This window comes from Rhinolophus ferrumequinum, chromosome 15, assembly GCF_004115265.2.
Source record: "Rhinolophus ferrumequinum isolate MPI-CBG mRhiFer1 chromosome 15, mRhiFer1_v1.p, whole genome shotgun sequence".
Lineage (NCBI taxonomy): Eukaryota > Metazoa > Chordata > Mammalia > Chiroptera > Rhinolophidae > Rhinolophus > Rhinolophus ferrumequinum.
In genome coordinates this window covers 46,671,640-46,690,408 of record NC_046298.1, presented here as the reverse complement: position 1 = coordinate 46,690,408, position 18,769 = coordinate 46,671,640, and the positions used below count along the sequence as shown (strand labels likewise).

At 39.7% G+C, this 18,769-nt stretch overlaps 2 pseudogenes; one reads left to right on the top strand and one right to left on the bottom strand.

The window, feature by feature from the left end:
* Positions 1 to 5,820: 5,820 nt before the first annotated feature.
* LOC117035415 (zinc finger protein 479-like) lies at positions 5,821 to 16,505 on the bottom strand (annotated as a pseudogene).
* Positions 16,506 to 16,647: 142 nt separating this feature from the next.
* LOC117035414 (zinc finger MYM-type protein 6-like) lies at positions 16,648 to 18,399 on the top strand (annotated as a pseudogene).
* The last annotated feature ends 370 nt before the right edge of the window (positions 18,400 to 18,769 follow it).

Below are 18,769 nucleotides of genomic sequence, written 5' to 3'. Positions count from 1 at the left end.
CTCCTTGACCTTTTAACTCTCTCACCTGTGTCACCTGCTTTGTTTATTCGCAGCTACCAGGGTGGAAGACTAGTGTCTCCTGTGTTCACTTCTCAGGGCCTTTTCCTTTGTTCCAAATATTTGGCCAAGTGTGGATCTGAGGCAATTACACTTATTTATTATAAAAAAGAATGTGTCTCTCTGTGGACTCTACAATTTCCACCCAGTATTGTGCTCGGTAGAGAGGACATTATAAAAGGATATAGAAGATTATTTCCCCAGTTTCCTAACAGCCCTTTTATGACGCTTAGACAGCATATTCAATTTACAGATCTGAACTCCACATAAGTACTAATATGGACTGAAAAATAAGGGGGTGGAAATTGGGGTGTAAGATGTAGGCAACAATACTTTATGGCACTGAATTTCTATGATTGTCCCTAACGTAAAGTGAAGGATGCAGATAACCTCACAAAAGGGGAAGGTGAAGGTCAAGATGAAACATCAAGATTTTACACCAACAAACCCCAAATAGCTTTCTTCACAGAGGGTCACAAATTCAGTCGTGCGAAGCAGAAACTCCAAGAGAAACTGAACAAGTAAAAGAAACTGAAACCTGTGTTTCAGTTCTGGAAGGAAGGGTAGGAGTTCTGGAAGGAAGCTCTCCTCACACAGGGAGACAAAGTTCCTGGAGTTCTCCAACATCACGTCCATGTACAAATCCCACTGAGAGGCCCAGACATTCCTACTGCTCCTAAGAGAATTCTAAGGCCACAGCCCTGAATATCAAGTCCCTGAAGTAAATAACACATTTACCAAGTGGCCATGAACACAGTTCATAACTTTACCAAAGATGAAAACACAGAGTTAAGAGAAATGGTTCCTGACTCAGGTGAGTTACCTGAAGTATAAAATTAGATTTTTTCAAACACAGTAAAATTCTCTATTATTTTCTCTAACTGAAACACAATGAATGACATGGATGTAAAAACCAACTATAGATAATACACTTTGGGGAAGATAAAATATGTAATTAGGGCTTCAATACAGGCACATATACGTTTTTGAGTGTGTATACCCCATGTGGGCAACTCATGGTGGGTTTGAAGCATATTTCTCCTAATGTGCACAGCAATGAACTGGAGGTCTTACTACACTGCAGGTTCCGTGTAATTCTTGAGCAGGGTCTGCATTTCTAACATGCTGGCCATTCATGCTGATGCCTCAGGTATCAGGGTTACACTTTTTAATACGAGAGCAGTAAAACTCATGGGAAGATGTAATGACTGACTTGGAAAGGAAAGGGCTTTACAGCAAGAACAGGTTCTTCTGTAATAGCAACAATGGGGGATCATTCCTTTCTGAACACTTGATAGCGTGAGGCATTATTCTCGCTTTTTCAGATATTAATGCATAAAACTAGAGAAATCCTCTAGGAGAGCAATATTATTTTTCTTTAATAAGAATGTTTATCCAGGGGCGGCCGGATGGCCAGTTGATTAGAGCACGTGCTCTTAACAGCAAGGTTGCCGGTTCGACTCCCACATGGGACGGTGGGCTGCGCCCCCTGCAACTAGATTGAAAACATTGACTGGACTTGGAGCTGAGCTGCGCTGTCCACAGCTAAGATCATAGGACAACAACTTGACTTGGAGCTGATGGGTTCTGGGGAAAACACACTGTTCCCCAATAAAGTCCTGGAAATATACATTGTTCTGCTTCCCCAATAAAATCTTTTTAAAAAAAAAAAAAAAAAAAAAAGAACATTTGTCCAATATCCAGTAAATAGTAGAACCTGGGATTTAGCCTAGTTTTTCTGACCTAGAATTTATCTACAAGGAAGATACATGCAAGGCCAATATTCAGAGAAAATCATCAACAAATAATTAAAGCAGATTTTGCAAGTGAAAAGAGTAATGGAAACAACAATGTACCAAAATGGAAAGGATCAAATAACTTTTACATTTTATGTGTACACCCATATCTTTAAAAAGTCATGATGTGGGCTGACCCTGTGGCTCAGACAGTTGGAGTGCTGTGCTCCTAATGCCGAGGACGCTGGTTCAATTCTCACATGAGCCAGTGAGCTGCGCCTCTACAGCTAAGGTTGTGAACAGCTCTCCCTGGAGCAGGGCTGCCCTGAGCAGCTGGAGCTGGCGTAAGCTGCTGTGGGCTACCATGTGCCGCTGAGTGGCTGGTGGCCAGTGTGTGTGGCCGCCAGCTGGTGAGAGCTGCCGTGAGCTGCTGAGTGGCCGACCATGACTGGCAACCTACTGCCTCAGCTGCCTGGGAGCACAAGGCTCAAAATACCAACATGGGCCAGGGAGCTGTGTCCTACACAACTAGACTGAGAACAACGGCTTGAACTGGGGGGGAGCCAGTAAAAGGGCGAGAGTCGTGATGTACATGGTCAGAGTGACAGTGGAAAAATTTTATGTCACTGAAACTAAGAAATATTTTCAATTAAATATATGCATCTATATGTGGATGAATTTTTGTGTTTAAAAAATACTATGGGGACAAACACGCCCAATGATGCAAACTCATATAAAAGCTATTGTTTGTGAGTGCATACATCACTGAAAATTTTTTAGTTATCATTGTGCTGGGTTCTAAATTGTGCTGAGTTCTATCTTAGAATTTGCAGACACTTGAACATCTATTAATTATCACTCTTACTTTCTTCTGAAAATACAACAAAGACATTAAAAAAGAGTATGTCAGACATGGCTTTGGAATAAAATGGAAACTTACAGAACTGAGGCCTGCCTTAGAACCTCCAGTTGAAAAACCAGTATCTGTAACAAAGGTTAGAGCCTTCATTTTCCAAAGCAAAATCAAGCAAAGACATACTGAGTAGTTTCCAGAGTAAATATCATGGTTTATACAGAACACTCAGTAAATCCCCCATAATGTTATTAGTGAAAATAGGAAAACTGTTACCATTATAGAGGAAGAATGGGGCATACAGGACCTGAATCAAGAGGATGAAGGTAACATCAGCTGTGAGGGGACAAGCTCGTGTGGGCTGCCTGATGCACATGGGTGAACCCATCTTCTATCCTGTTATCACTGGGGAAAAGGGAATTAGGATATGGATCTAATCACAAGGAAACAGGTGCTTTATGCTCATTTTAAGCCACATATAACTCCTATATCTGCTAACCTTTAGTTTAAATAGTCTTTCCTTAGCATTCTAGACAGTCTTTCCATCATGTCTTTTTGTGCGTTTTCTGAATCCCGGTCTCCAGTAGAGCTGAGGGAGCATCCAGATGGAACCTAAACACGAAATGTTCTCCTTCTTCACTGATATCCCAGAATCCAACCCCATCATCAATGCGAATCTTGGCTATCGACACATTCCTATGTCGTCCTGTCACAGAGGGAACCCTGTCAAGAGTTGCAGGTCAGTAGTTGAAGATGTCGGAAGTCAGGATGGAGAAGTGGACAGAAGGTCTGGGACATAGGGAAGAATTAATCTAAAGACCTGACCTTGACTATCATAAGAAGAGAAAGAGGGAAAAAACACACTGAAAATATATTGGTTAGCTAGGAACTTCGTAAGAAGTTATGGTTTGCAAGTTCTAAATGCATGACATTAATGGGTGTATAAAAACCCTGAATTGAGACATAATACTTGAGAACCTGTCGTTTCTATCTCTTCTTCCTCCTCATACAGTGACATGGGGAGTCATGCCTGCACCTTGAGAATCTGAGTTGAAAGCACCAGCAGAGCCCATTCATCTGCTACCATCACATCCACAGGCAGGACCCTGAAATGCAGAGGCCCCCCCTTCCCTGTCCTTGGTCACAGGAGAGAGTCAGGGACAATGACTTCCTACATGGAATCAAATGGAGAGTTCCATTCTGTCGTCAGGCGCCCTCCTTTCCCACAAACACCCACAATTCCTGGTACAGATGGGGAATGTGGGGGTGCATGGACATGCCCACCTTTCAAGCCCATGTAAAGCAAACTGTTACCTCCACTTGGACCAAAGTACGACTTCTAATTATATTTCCTGTGAGAGATAAATTAGCATTTGTTAAGCAGAGAGTCTTCGGTTGGATGCTGAGACCACAGTTCAACAATAGAGCACAGGGTAACTGAAACAGACAAGTTTCTTATCCTCACAGTCCTACAGGAAGGACACAGCATGCCTGGAAGGGCCACATGGGGAGGCCGAGGCAGGATGCACCAGGGAAGAGCAGGACCCGGGGCACATGCCTTTATTAGGGTTCATAGGACAAGTGATTTGGGGTTCTCCAGCTAAGTCCAGATTGGTCAATTGAAACGAAAAACAGCAAGGTTTTGGTAAGCTCTGCAGGAATCTATCCAGGGGGTATACAAGGTGAAGTCCCTCAGAGGCGGGGGACACTTGCTCACAAGGGCTGCTGGAGAAGTAATAACAGGAACTTACATTCACTTCTGAGTCTGTGACCCGTTGTCTGCACAATAGTGTATGCACTAGTGGGAGGGGCCAGTGTCACTTCAAGGCAACTTGGCTACACAACATGGACTCTGAGGCAGCAATATGGTAGTTTAATTAAACTCTCTACAGCACTAATACTTTATTTTAACCATCGTAATTCTCCAGTAATCAGGAAAACAGGATACAATATATAAGTTATGGGGAAAATAGCCTCACATTATTTGCGGATTAAGGCCACAGGGAAAAGGGATTACTAGTGCTGTCATTCTACTGCATCACCAAATAGTGCATTGATGATTACAACCATGACTAAGGTGGGAGAGGTTAACATTCGTGGCAGGATAACAAGTCATTCATTACACATAGTGTTAGTATATTTAAAGGCATCTGCCTTTATTATAAAAATATCAGTTCACACATAGTCTAAATAAAGCATGGCAAACCACCTGTAGGGTCCATGGATAAAATACAGATAAAAAGCAGTTAAGGAGCATTCTGGTTCTTACATAATGATCTTAGAGCTCTGTTTTCCATGGGTTTGCAGACTGAGGTTCACTGCGTAGGAAACATGGATGTACAATAATCAGGCACTTAGGGATGAGTTGTCTGTCAGTTATCTCTGAAGACGTCGTTATTTCAACCACATTAAATAATACTAACTACAAAGACACATCAGAGTTTTAATGAACTGCCACCTATTTTGCTTAAAGAACAATTGGAAAAACTAGTTAAAATTCAGAATATTCCTGTCTTACATTAATGCAGAGAACGATGTCCTGAACACCTACCTCGTGGTGACTTACATCAATGTTCTAAGTCAACCAAACAGCATCTCCATTTAGATTTCTTTATACATTGTGTATTACAGTGCCCTCAGTCTTCCAGGGAAAAGGAGATCTCAGTGAATCCCACCCAACATACAAGGGCTCTCACATCTTTGAGGCAGCAACAATCAACCCATGATTCAAACACAGACACACTAGGTGTAAAAATATAATGTCAAGTGACTCCATACTGGAATCACATTAATATTTCCTTTTTGAAAAACTACCTCATGTAATGCCAATATACAAAAAAACATTGAAGGTAATTACACCTGTCCAACATCCATCCCCTTAATAAGTTGAAACAGATTAACAAGGAAGATTTCTAAGTTTTTTAACATTTGCTTATTTATTATAAGTACTCTTATTTACAGTAATCTGTCAAAAGTGTTCTTGATTTACTATATTCTGATATCAATTCTCTGATATTTCAGAGTTGATTTTCAATTAAGCACTTCCCCATATTTTTTTACATCCAGTCACTTTGTAGCATGAATTCGGTGGGGTATTCTGAAGTATATATTTTGGATGAAATTCTTTCATCATGTATTAGAAATGGAGAATTTCTCTCCAGTACATATTCTCAGTTACTGAGGGAGGCTGTAGGTCCAGCAATAAGGTTTTCCAAATTCTTCACTTTTCAAGTTTCCATCCATTATGAATCGCATGTGTAGAGTAAGATGTGAACAATGAATAACGGCTTTTCCACATTCTCTACATTTGTAAGGCTTCTCTCCAGTATGACTTCTCACGTGTGTAGTAAGTGTGAACAGTGAATAAAGGCTTTTCCACATTCCTCACATTTGTAAGGCATCTGTCCCGTATGAATTCTCTGATGCTGAGTAAGACTTGAACGCCGAAAGAAGGCTTTACCACATTCTCTACATTTCTAAGGCTTCTCTCCACAATGTATTACCTCATGTCTAGTACGATGTGAATGCTGATTAAAGGCTTTACCACACTGTTTGCATTTGTAAGGCTTCTCTCCTGTATGAATTCTCTCATGTACACTAATATATGAACGCCAAGTAAAGGCTTTACCACACTGTTTGCATTTGTAAGGCTTCTCTCCTGTATGAATTCTCTCATGTACAGCAAGACGTGAACGCCGATTAAAGGCTTTATCACACTGTTTGCATTTGTAAGGCTTCTCTCCTGTATGAATTCTCTCATGTACAGCAAGACGTGAACACCGAGTAAAGGCTTTGCCATATTGCTCACATTTGTAAGGTTTCTCTGCAGTATGAGTTCTCTCATGCCTGGTAAGATTTGAACGCCAGTTAAAGGCTTTGTCACATTCTCTACATCTGTAAGGCTTCTCTCCTGTATGAATTCTCTCATGTACAGCAAGATGTGAACGCCGATTAAAGGCTTTATCACACTGTTTGCATTTGTAAGGCTTCTCTCCTGTATGAATTCTCTCATGTACAGCAAGACGTGAACACCGAGTAAAGGCTTTGCCATATTGCTCACATTTGTAAGGTTTCTCTGCAGTATGAGTTCTCTCATGCCTGGTAAGATTTGAACGCCAAATAAAGGCTTTACCACACTGTTTGCATTTGTAAGGCTTCTCTCCTGTATGAATTCTCTCATGTTCAGTAAGATATGAACGCCAGTTAAAGGCTTTGTCACATTCTCTACATCTGTAAGGCTTCTCTCCAGTATGGATTTTCTTACGTCTCTTTAGACTGGGTAATGGAGTAAAGACTCTCCAACACGGATTACATTCGTAAGGTTTCTCCAAAGTGTGAATATTCTCAAGTTCAGTAAGATTTAAAGATTGGTTCAAAGATTTGTCCCATTCACTACATTTGATTGTCTTCTCTACAATAGGGCGACTCTGATGTATAAGATTTAAGCTTTGATCTAAGACACTCCGATATTTACAATGGTTCTCTGGAAAGTGAGTTCTCTGATGCTTATTACGGTTTGACCCTTGTTTAAAGCTTTTCCAAGATTCATTGAATTGATTGCTTCTCTCTCCATTACATGTACTCTGGTAATCATTGAAGACAGAAAGACCTCTAGTGAGGGCTCCAATTTCATTAAACATGTAAAGTTGTTCCCAATTCATGATACCTATGGAACCATGATGCTTGTATACAAACCCTCCCACATTCATGAAAATAATAGAATTTGGAATAAGGAGGAATTGTTTCTTGTTGAAAGAATAATGAATCCCTGGTTAAGGGACTGTCAGACAAAGGAGATTCAGAATTTCTATCTTCATTTTCAAATCTCTGGTTTTTAGAAATTTTGACTCAATGTTTAATCCAATCCTACTTTTTAAATGACTCAAATGATTATTCACACCATGTGTTATGGGACTTACCAGTTATTTCAAATTTTCTTACAGAGAATATATACCTTTACAAAACTCTTTTCTATCTTTACATTTAGAAACACGTTGTTCTGCAAATGTAACTGCCTTAAACTGATGGTTTTCCCAAGATGTCTTATATATTTGATAGCTTTTGGCCACAGGGATTTTATTATGATTAACAGTGCCAGTTTTGTTATATCCATTATAATATCCCTACTGCCCTTGACACTCCCCTCACATTCCCACTTTTTCATTAAAGGTAGATACTCAAGGTCACACCTTCGATATCTTACCAGAAGCATTCTGTGGAATGAATCGTCTATGTCCAGTTTTGGCAACAAGCCCTGGGTGTCCGCAGAAGACATAGCTGAAAGGCACCAAACAAATTATCACTCTTTCAACAGTCAGGTAAATTCTACCATATGAATTTAATACTTATTATAGGACTTAGGAAGATGGCATAAGAGCACCAAAACTTCGCTCCTCCATGGTTGAGTACTGATAATTTCACAAGGGAGTTCAGAGTTCACAGCATGCCCAGGAGACAGTCACATCAAAAAGGAAAGAAAACTTGCTTACATTTGCTGATAATAGCTGCTAACCCTCCCTGGCACACCATGGCAATATTGTGAGAAACGCCAATTCCCAGTTTCTTCTCAGGAGGGAAACAGTTGAGTATACTGTGTGTCCAATGATCTCCCCTCATCACAGCTGCCTGAGGGACTCATTTATCTTCTGCATGACACCAAGTGCTCAGGGAATGGAGGTGCAATGTGAATGCATTGTGGTGGCCACAAAGAAAAACGGTGAGTAATTGTTCAAACACCACAAAGACTGCAGTACTGAAGACAAACATCAAGAATAGGAAGGTACCACTGCCTCTAAAGAAGAAACGGAAAACATTTTACAGTGGAAAATTACGCACGAAAAACACAGAGAACACACATCCCTAGAATAGGATTGACAGGCCTCAGAATTTCAAGCATAACTCCCTATTATTTGTGTTTTCCTGTACAAAACTAGTAAAAAGCCTGAGATGGTGGCTGTTTCTGCTCCCAAAGCTCAACAAAAGATCACAAGGCATAGAAAGAACAGAAAAACACGGTCCAATCACAGGAACAAACTAAATCTCCAGACATTGGCCCTGAATTAACAGAGCTATTAATAACCTGACCAAGAATTCAAAATACTTTGTCATAACTTTAAAATGTTTTAAGTTACCCCCATGGTAAACACAATAAAATAGCTATACCAGACACACAAAAAGTGAGAAAAAAGTCGGAAGCGTGTGAATACCAAATAAAAATCAAAAGCACAAAATGGAACAGAGGTAAGAGGGGAAAAGTGGGACCAAAGAGCTTTAAAAAAAGTGCAAAAAACAATCTCAAATGGTTGTAGTAGTCCCTCCCTCTCGTTAATTACTTTAGATAGAAACAGATAAAACTCCCCCGATCAAAAGATATATGTTGGCTGAATGGATTAAAAAATAAAATCCAACACCTTTTGTCTGCAAGAGACTCATTTTAGATGTGAGGCTATAGGACATAACTAAACGGATGGGAAAAGGTATTCCATACAAACGGTTACCAATAAAAAGTAGGAGTGGCCATATTAATCAGAGAAATACACAGTAAATGTCAAAAACTGTCACAACCCAAAGAATGATATAATGATGCAAGCGTGAATTCAACATGAAGCTGCAACATTTTACTCATGTAAAAGGCGGTGCAGCAAAAACAGTACGGAAGTAAAACAAAAAGAAAACAAACAAAAAACAGTATGGAGATTCCTCAAAAAAATTATAAACACAGCTACCACGTGATCCAGTAATTCTACTTCCAGGCATTTATACAAGGAATACCAAATCACAAATTTGAAAAGATATATACACCCATACATCCACCCCAACATTATTTACAATAAACAAGATGTGGAACCATTTTACATGTCCATCGATAGATCAATGGATGAAGAAGATGTGATAAATGTCCACAATGGAATGTTTCTCAGCTAGGAGGAAGACGGAAATCCTGCCAGTGGCAACATCAAGGATGAACCTAGAGGGTACTATGCTAAGTGAGATTAGTCAGACACAGAAAGACCAATACCATACAATTTTGCTGACATGTGGAATCTAAAAACTAAAAGTGAAAACAACAAAACCAATCAGAAAAATATTCACAGATACAATTTACCGATAGAGGCTAGAGAAAAGAGGGCCATAAAGGCAAAAAAAGGTGAAGGGTATTGAGAGGTATAAATGTCTAATTATGAAATGAGTAAGGCAAGGGATGTAAGGTAGCATACAGAATATAGTCAATGATATTGTGATACCTTTGTCAGGTGACAGATGGATACTTGACTCACTGTGGTGATCACTTCGTAAGATATGTAAATGAAGAATCACCATGTTGTACGACTGAAACTAATATAATATTGCATGTCAACTATACTTTAACAATAAAAGTAAACAAATACAATGGTTTATCACAGTTTGGACCACAATAAAATTTTAATATCTTTCAACTGTTTCAATATTTGTAACAATCATGTATTATTTTTATAATGTAAAAAACACCAATAATGAAAAATAAACTGAGGAAAAAGGCCATCTTTGATGGCTGTACAATTAAGAATGAATTAAAAGATTTCATTAGAGTTGGCATAACATTGTCAGAAAATTTATACCGTATTTTGCTGTGTATAATGTGCTTCCATGTATAATGCGCACCCATGTTTTTTGGCCCAAACTTTCAGGGGAAAATATCTGTCTTTTTAATTTTTTAATTCAAATTTTTATTTGTTTACATTTGTGTTCTTGTGGGGTTTTTTGTATTAAAAAGGAATTTAGCATTTCTTTTTTAACATATTATGGTACAAGAAATTTTATGTAACAAATAATTACAAAACACAAGAACAGATACAAGGCACAAGAAAGTTTATGTGCAAATTTATGATATTTACCCATCATAGAAGGCCCAGAATTCTTCCTCCTTGCAAGTTCATTGTAAGTTCAACAAAACTGATTATCATATTCCAGGGTATTAGTTTGCATATAGATATGGTTATTGATTTCTAGACTTACAATTTTAACTCATAAGCGTAAATAAATGAATTAAAAACATTTATACAGAGGGTGCCAAAAAACTGTATACACATTTTAAGAAAGGAAAACTGTATTAAAATTGTAATACTCAACATATACTGATAACAAAAGGTGAATACAAGTCACGTTTGACTTCTGCAATTACAAGAGTTGCTGAAAGTGGTTACAGGTAGATACAGGTAGATACAGGATTAGTACTACCCATATATAATATGCATCCTTATTTTTCCTCACAAATTTGGGCAAAAGTGTCATTATACATGGCAAAATACGGTATGTAAACTCTTCTCCATCTAGCACGTGACTCATTATGTGTTTATTCCAGGAATAAACACACAGCTGGAATTATAATTTAAATGTCATTAAATGTAAAGTAAACTTAATTTTATACTCTCCAGATTTTTCCCAAGGCAAATTCTTAAACAAATTTTTGTTTTTGCAGTCCATAATATTAAGTTCTGATCTCCCATGTTTGATACCAATTATTAAGGAGCAAAAATGAACAAGTCATCCTCATCAAGAGTAGAAGATGAGAAGCCGCAGACTGGGAAAGAATATTTGCAAAGACATACCTGTAAAGGTCTGCTATGCAAAACATACAAAGAAGTCTTAAAACTGATTGATGAGAAAACTACCAACCCGATTGGAAAATGAGCCAAAGCCCTAAACAGACAGCACACTAGACAAGAGATACAGAAGGCAAAATGATATGTAAAACGATGCTCCACATCATATGTCACCGGGGAAATGCACATGAAAACAACGAGAATGAAACACACAGCAAATTAAACACCACTACACACCTACTAGGAGGGGCCAGAACCCAGAACACAGACAACATCAAGTTCTGGTGAGGACGTGGAGCAGCAGGAACTGTCACTCACTGCGGGTGGGAACGCAAAATGCTGCAGCCTTTTGGGTACAGTTTGCTGCTTTTTTCAAAACTACACATGCACTAACCATACTGGCCAGCAACTGTGCTCCTTACTTGTTACCAAAAAGTTGAAAACGTTTATCTACACAAGAGTCCCCACATGCATGTTCATAGCAGCTTTATTCATAATTTCCAAAACTAGGAAGCAACCAAGATGTCTGTCAAGACCTGAATGAATGGATGAGTGAACATGGTGCATACAGAGAAGGGAATATTATTCATCACTACAAAGAAATAAGCTATCAAACCATGAAAAGACGTGCAGGAAACCTAGACACATATTAAGTGAAAGAAGCCAATCTGAAAAGGACACATACTCTATGATTCCAGCTATGGCATTATAGAAAACGCAAACTGATGGAGACAGTTGAAAAATCACTGGTTGTCAGGGTTTATGGGACAGAGTGATGAACAGGCAGAGCACAGAGAATATTCAGGGTTGTGACACTAGTCTGTATGACACTATAGTGGTAGATACGTGTCATCATAAATGTGTCCACACCCACAGAATGGATAGCCCCACAGTGAACCCCAAGGTGAACTATAAACTCCGGCTGACAATTACATGTCAATGTAGCTACCTCTATGGAACAAAGAAAACACTTCTGGGGCATGGAAAAGGGGAAGGTTTGCTTGTGGGAGGGGCCTATGGGAATTCTCTGTAACTTCTACTCAATTTTGCTGTGACCTAAATCTCCTCTTAGCATAAAAGTCATCCTCAGACTTCTGCTTCTCTGAAATATGTGATCTCGGGTCCATGGGACTTGAGTGGTTCGTTACGTTCATACAAGAACATAAATGTTTGTATCCACTGCTTAACAAACACAATAGCACCGCACACCAATTAAAATGACTACTATCAGGGATACACAAAATATCAAGTATTGGCAAAAATGTGGAAACTTGGACCTTATGCACAGTTGGATGAAATAAAAATTGATACAAACACTATGAAAAACCATATGGCCAACCCGGTGGCTCAGGTGGTTGGAACTCCGTGCTCCTAACACCAAAGGCTGCTGGTTCGATTCCCACATGGGCCAGTGGGCTCTCAACCACAAGGTAGCCAGTTCGACTCCTCGACTCCCACAAGGGATGGTGGGCTGCAGCCCCTTACAACTAACAATGGCAACTGGACCTGGAGCTGAGCTGCGCCCTCCACAACTACGATTGAAAGGACAATTTAAATTGGAAAAAATCCTGGAAGTACACACTGTTCTCCAATAAAGTCCTGTTCCCCATCCCCAATAAAATCTTTAAAAAAAAAAATAGAAGAAAAACAATATGAAGGTGTGTGAAAAACTTAAAAACAGAATCGTGCTATGATGCAGCCATCCCACTTCTGGGTACATTTCCAAGAGACTTCAAAGGAGGCTCTGCAAGAGCCCGTGTGCACACACATGTACACTGTAGCATTGTTCATAAAAGCCTGTTATAGGTGGAAACAACACAATTGGCCATCGATAGATGAACGGGTGAAGAAAATGTAGCATATACATACAACAGAATATTATTCTACCTTGAAGTAGAAACAGATTCTCTAATCTGATACAAAACAGAGAAACCTTGAGGACATTTCAGTAAAATTCATGAATCACAAAGACACAGACACTATGAGAGTCCACTGCTGTGAGTCACCTAATGCAGTCCTCCTCACAGAACAAAAGGAAGGCAGGGGGTGAAGGGAAATGAGGAAGTGGTTGTTTAATGGGTATTGAGTCTATTTTCCAAGATGGAAATTTCCAGAGGTCAGTTGTACAACAACGTAAATATACTTAACATGACTGGACTGTACAGTTACAGAGGGTAGAGTTTTAGTCACATGTCTTTACCAAAATTGAAAATGAATAAAAATATCTAGAAGAGATATAGTTATGAAACATTTCAAAAATCACCTTCAATTTAAAAAAGTGGTTCTCTCATAGAGAATATAAAATCAACAGTAAATAGATGTGAAATTAAGACTATTACCACAACTACTTCACTACACAGGGTAAGAAAAGCACTGACCACAAACTAACAAAGGAAATAAACAAGATGAGTTATGCACAAAGTCGGGGTAAAATGATAGAGACAAACATGCACATAATTTTAATGGCAATACACATACACCCGATTCTTATGCGAATCAAACCCCACATTGTCTTAAGTGTGCTGAGCTGAATACTGTTATTGACATTTATAATATGTTAAGTAACAACCAAAACGCAAGTAACTAAATTTGAGGAAACTACCATAAAAAAGGAAATGCATTGTTATGGAATTGCAGAATGAGAATAAGAAGCAATGGATTCCACGAATTCTTAACACTACACACATGTACTATTGAAAAGAATCCTTGTATAGACCTCAGCCTCCACTGTAAGTGTCGCCCCGTGAAGAGCAAGCGTTCTGAGTCATTTGAATGCGTTGTAGGGCAGGAATTTTCACAGACAATGCATTAGAATCATTCATAAATAGCTCTGAGGAAAAATTTTAATCAATAAGCATGTAAATTACATTGGAAAAATTATTAGGTTATTAATATATTACTACTATTCTTACAGAAAATATATAGGCTGTAATGCATAATATAGAACAAAATATCCCTTCATTTCTAAATAAAGGAATAACAAAAATGTAAAACATCACAGAATCAGTGATCCATAAATCAACATTTGAGATTAAAGTACAGCAATATTGAGAAACATGCTGAGGAAGGCAGATGACAAACCTCATGATTACTTTTTGCCTGAAGTAAATGGAAATTGAGAAAGCAAATACTTTCCGAACTATGAGAACCTAACAATTCTACAACTAACGTCTTATTGAAGGAGTTCATTTCAGCACCTTGTTATCAGCACTTCTAAAACTAAAACCACTAATCTGACAAAGATCTAATCAGAAAGTGAAAACATACAAGACAAGCCCAGTAAGCTTTGGACTGAAAAAGACAGAATTATAACATGACAGTCATTAAGAAATCAGGGAACAATGGAGACCTTCCTATATGGTGGGCAATATTCTAAGCTACCCCACGGCATGAATTCATTTAAGAATTCTGTGAGGTAAAAGGATACATTAAACTATTCTAACATGGAGGAATTGGAGAGTAGATACTCAAAATGTATAATGTTAGTTCACACAAAGTGAAAGGACATTTTGAGATGAAACCGAGATTGAGATGTTCTCCCTTCCCTTTAAGGCTGTGCCTTGTGCTATGATAAAATTACTGAGTGTAAATTTTGTAGGGTCATGTTTGAAACCTTCTTAGGATTAGAAATTATAAAGCAGAAAACATGAGATATGCTCTCCAGTGCCCCTGGGATTTCTGTTCCAAATTCCAGGACCTCCCACCATTTGCTTCACAAACTCCTTACATGAGACAAGAACGGAACTTTAAAAACGGCTTCAGGGAGAATTCCTCAGCAGAGAGCACAGATTTTCCCCGGCCCCCGAGGCAATGGAACAATAGCCACACCAGGGCGGCCCCCACAGTCCAGGGGGAGGACATCGGCCCTCACTGCCATGGGACCCAGATCACTGAGCAGGAGGATGTGGAGCCCGGGATGTGTTGGATAGGACTGTCCCTCTGTGACAGCAACAGACAGAAACCTGGGCTCCTCATATCCTATCCACTGAAGCGGAGCTTCCCCAACTACATCTTAAGGTCTGGCTCCTCCGGGACCTTGGGCCCTGTCACCTGTGTCATCTGCCTCCTTCATTCCCACCTACCTGGGTGGATGGACACTGTCTTTTTTCGCTTCACAGCCCAGGCCTCCTTCATTCTCTCCAAAAAGATGACCAGGTCTGGCTTAGAGACAGCAAGACCTGTTTATTAGAAAAAGGAACATGAGTTTTGATGGAGATTCTCCAATTTCCAATCCAGTACGTGCTCAGCTGAGAAGAAAGGACATTGCCGAAAATTAGAATATTGTAGAAAATGATTCCCCAAAACACTCTTTTGTGACAGCACCTTTACTGGACAACATAGAAACTTTTCAGATCCTGAGTTCCACTCCAAGAGCATCATGAAGACTTCTTTTCTACACCAGCAAACCCCCCGTTTGTTCCTCAGAGCCGGGATCTGAAACTCTACCACACAAAGCAGAAGCTCCCAGGAGACACTGTACTGATGAAGGAAACACAACCCTGCGGTGAGGTAGGAGTTCTGGAAGGAAGTCACCCTCACCCAGGGAGCACAGGTTCCTGTAGTTCTCCAGCATCACGTCCATGTACAGTTTCCGCTCAGCTGGGTGCAGACATTTCCACTCCTCCTGAGAGAAATCTATGGCCACATCCCTGAATGTCAACCGTCCCTGAAACAAAAGACACATTTACCACATGGTCACAGAAAAGGTCATAACTTGACTCAATATGAGAACAGAGTTAAGAGACCTCGTTTTGATCTAAGAGAGTATCTAGAACTAAACGGTAAGGTCACTGACAGTAATATTCTCTAGCATATTTTCCAACTCTGAGAAAGGAGGATGACCTATGATCCACAAACAACTGTACAGACTTTCCCTTTTCTGGAAGATAAATTTTCAGGCATCAACACAGGCATATGGATTTTTTAGTGTTGTACTTGTATCATACAGGATACATTGTGTACATTTCGTGGTTGGAAATGTCTTGGTGAGTTAGAAATGCAAAATACCTCTCAAATTTTCACGTGGACAACAAGAAACTGGACTGTTGTAAAAATGCAGATTCCGACTGAGGAGTTTTGGGGTGGGGCCTGAGTTTCCACATTGAACAAAATCACTTTTGAGCGAGGCTGACGTGGTGCAGATATCGGGCGGGGGCGCACTGGCAGGCGATTGAAGGCGAAGGTGGAGCAGAGCTCAACGGGGCTCCTTCCTGGGCATGGCTCCCGTGGAGACCCTGAGAGGGGCAGGTGGTCCGCTTTCAGAGCCCAGCTGTCCATTACCAAGAAGAACTCTATTAGTGTAGACTGGGGAATTCCTTTACATAAAAAATTAGAATTAAAGAACCTTTGGATGGTGAATGCAGCAAAGCAATGGCACCACAACAGGGGCTTCCGGACAAAATTAAAGAAGAACCTGACAATGCTCAAGAGTATGGACATGCCCCAAAGCCAAAAACTCAAGAAAGTGAACTGAAAATTAGTGCTGTGTTTTCAGTTAATGACAGTCCTCTTGAGACATTTTAAATTCAAAGGATGTGATCACAACCCAATTTGAAAATTCTTCTCCCAACAAAGATTTCTGCAGCCAGTCATGCCTTTCTTCTTATGAGCTAAAGAAAAAACCTGTTGTTACCATATATACCAATAGCATTTCAACTAAGTGCAGCATGTGTCAGAAGAATGCTGATATTCGATTTGAAATTAAATATCAAAGTGTGGTACAAGGTCTCTGTAGTGATGCTTGTTTCCAAAATTTCACTCTACCAACAACCTTATCATGAAATGTGAGAACTGTGGGAGTTATTGCTATAGTAGCTCTGGTCCCTGCAATCCCAGAAGGTTTTCACTTCAACCAGTGTCACAGCGTATAAGCAGAATTCAGTGCAGACTCCTCCATATGCCTTGGGGAAATCATTGAGGCCCTCAGCTGACATGATTGAGACTACGAATGACTCAGGAAAAACAGAACTTTTCTGCTCTGTTAATTGTTTATCTGCTTACAGAGTTAAGACAGTTATTTCTTCAGGAGTCCAGGTTTCGTGTCATAGTTGTAAAACCTCCGCAATCCCTCAGTATCACCTAGCCATGTCCAATGGAACTATATACAGCTTCTGCAGCTCCAGTTGTGTGGTGGCTTTCCAGAATGTATTTAACAAGCCAAAAGGAACAAACTCTTCAGCAGTGCCCCTGTCTCAGGGCCAAGGAAGCCCGCCCTCTGGGTCGGCGGTGTCAGCAGGAGGAGGTAGCACCTCTGCCACTTCTGCCAGTGTCATCAGTGGCTCTGAAGCAGCGGGCCTCCCGTCTCCTGCCGCAGAGGCCCAGCAAGTTGCTCCTGCCCATGCAGTTGTTAAATTCAAGTGTCAGCACTGCAACCATCTGTTTGCCACAAAATCTGAACTTCTTTTCTACAAGAGTAAAATGTTTCTGTTTTGTGGCAAGAGTTGCTCTGTTGACCACAAAAAGAAAAAGCTATAGCAATGTGTGACTACTGTAAACTACAGAAAATTATAAAGGAGACTGTACGGTTCTTGGGGGTTGATAAGCCTTTCTGTAGTGAAGTTTCCAAGTACCTGTCTGCCCGTGACTTTGGAGAACAGTTGGGAAACTACTGAAGGGTGTGTAGTTATTGTTCCCAGACATCCCCTGATTTGGTAGAAATTCGATTAGAGGGCAAGTTAGAAGAGTTTTGTTGTGAAGATTGCATGTCCAAATTTACAGTTCTGTTTTATCAGATGGCCAAATGTGATGCTTGTAAACGACAGGGTAAACTAAGTGAGCCCATAAAAAATGGCAAGGAAACATCAATCATTTCTGTAACCTATTTTGTGTCTTGGAGTTTTGTCATCAGCAAATTACGAATGACCCTGTTTCACAAAGAAAAGTAAATATTTCTAAGGCACCAACTGTTTCAGTGGCGTTGCCTTCTGCAAGGACAAATACAACGCCAGTTATAACCAGTGTGGTGTCATTGGCAAAAGTATCTCCTGCCCAGCCCACAGGGAACACTAACAGTGTTTTGAAAGGTGCAGTAACTAAAGAAGCAACAAAGATCATTGAAGATCAACAACTGCTATTTTTGAAGAAGTTGAGCCGGATGTGGACGGCTGTTCCATGGTGGCCAAAGATGGACAGTGTGTCTGCACATCAAGAAGTCCGCAGTGACAAAAAATGAGAAAAATGAAACCATAGTAGATTCATTCTTAAGCAAGTCTTCCAGAGAATCAGACCAGCTTCACCATAATGTGGAGAGAGAGAGCTTGTCCTAATTTGATACCTCTTAACTCTCCCATTATTTGTGTTGTTGGAAGATGGTAATAATGACCTCTGCTTAATTACTTTCAGGCAGTATACTACAGTAGTGAACTGTCATTAAGTTAACTTGGTAATTATTTGTATATTATATACTCTACATTAAATTATATTTTAAAATAAAAATAAATCACTTTTGATTAGTGACACCAATATCTCTGGCCCACGTTTCACATTATTCAATAGCACAGAGGAAGGAAACGGAAAAATTCATACATGATAGAATTGAGAGT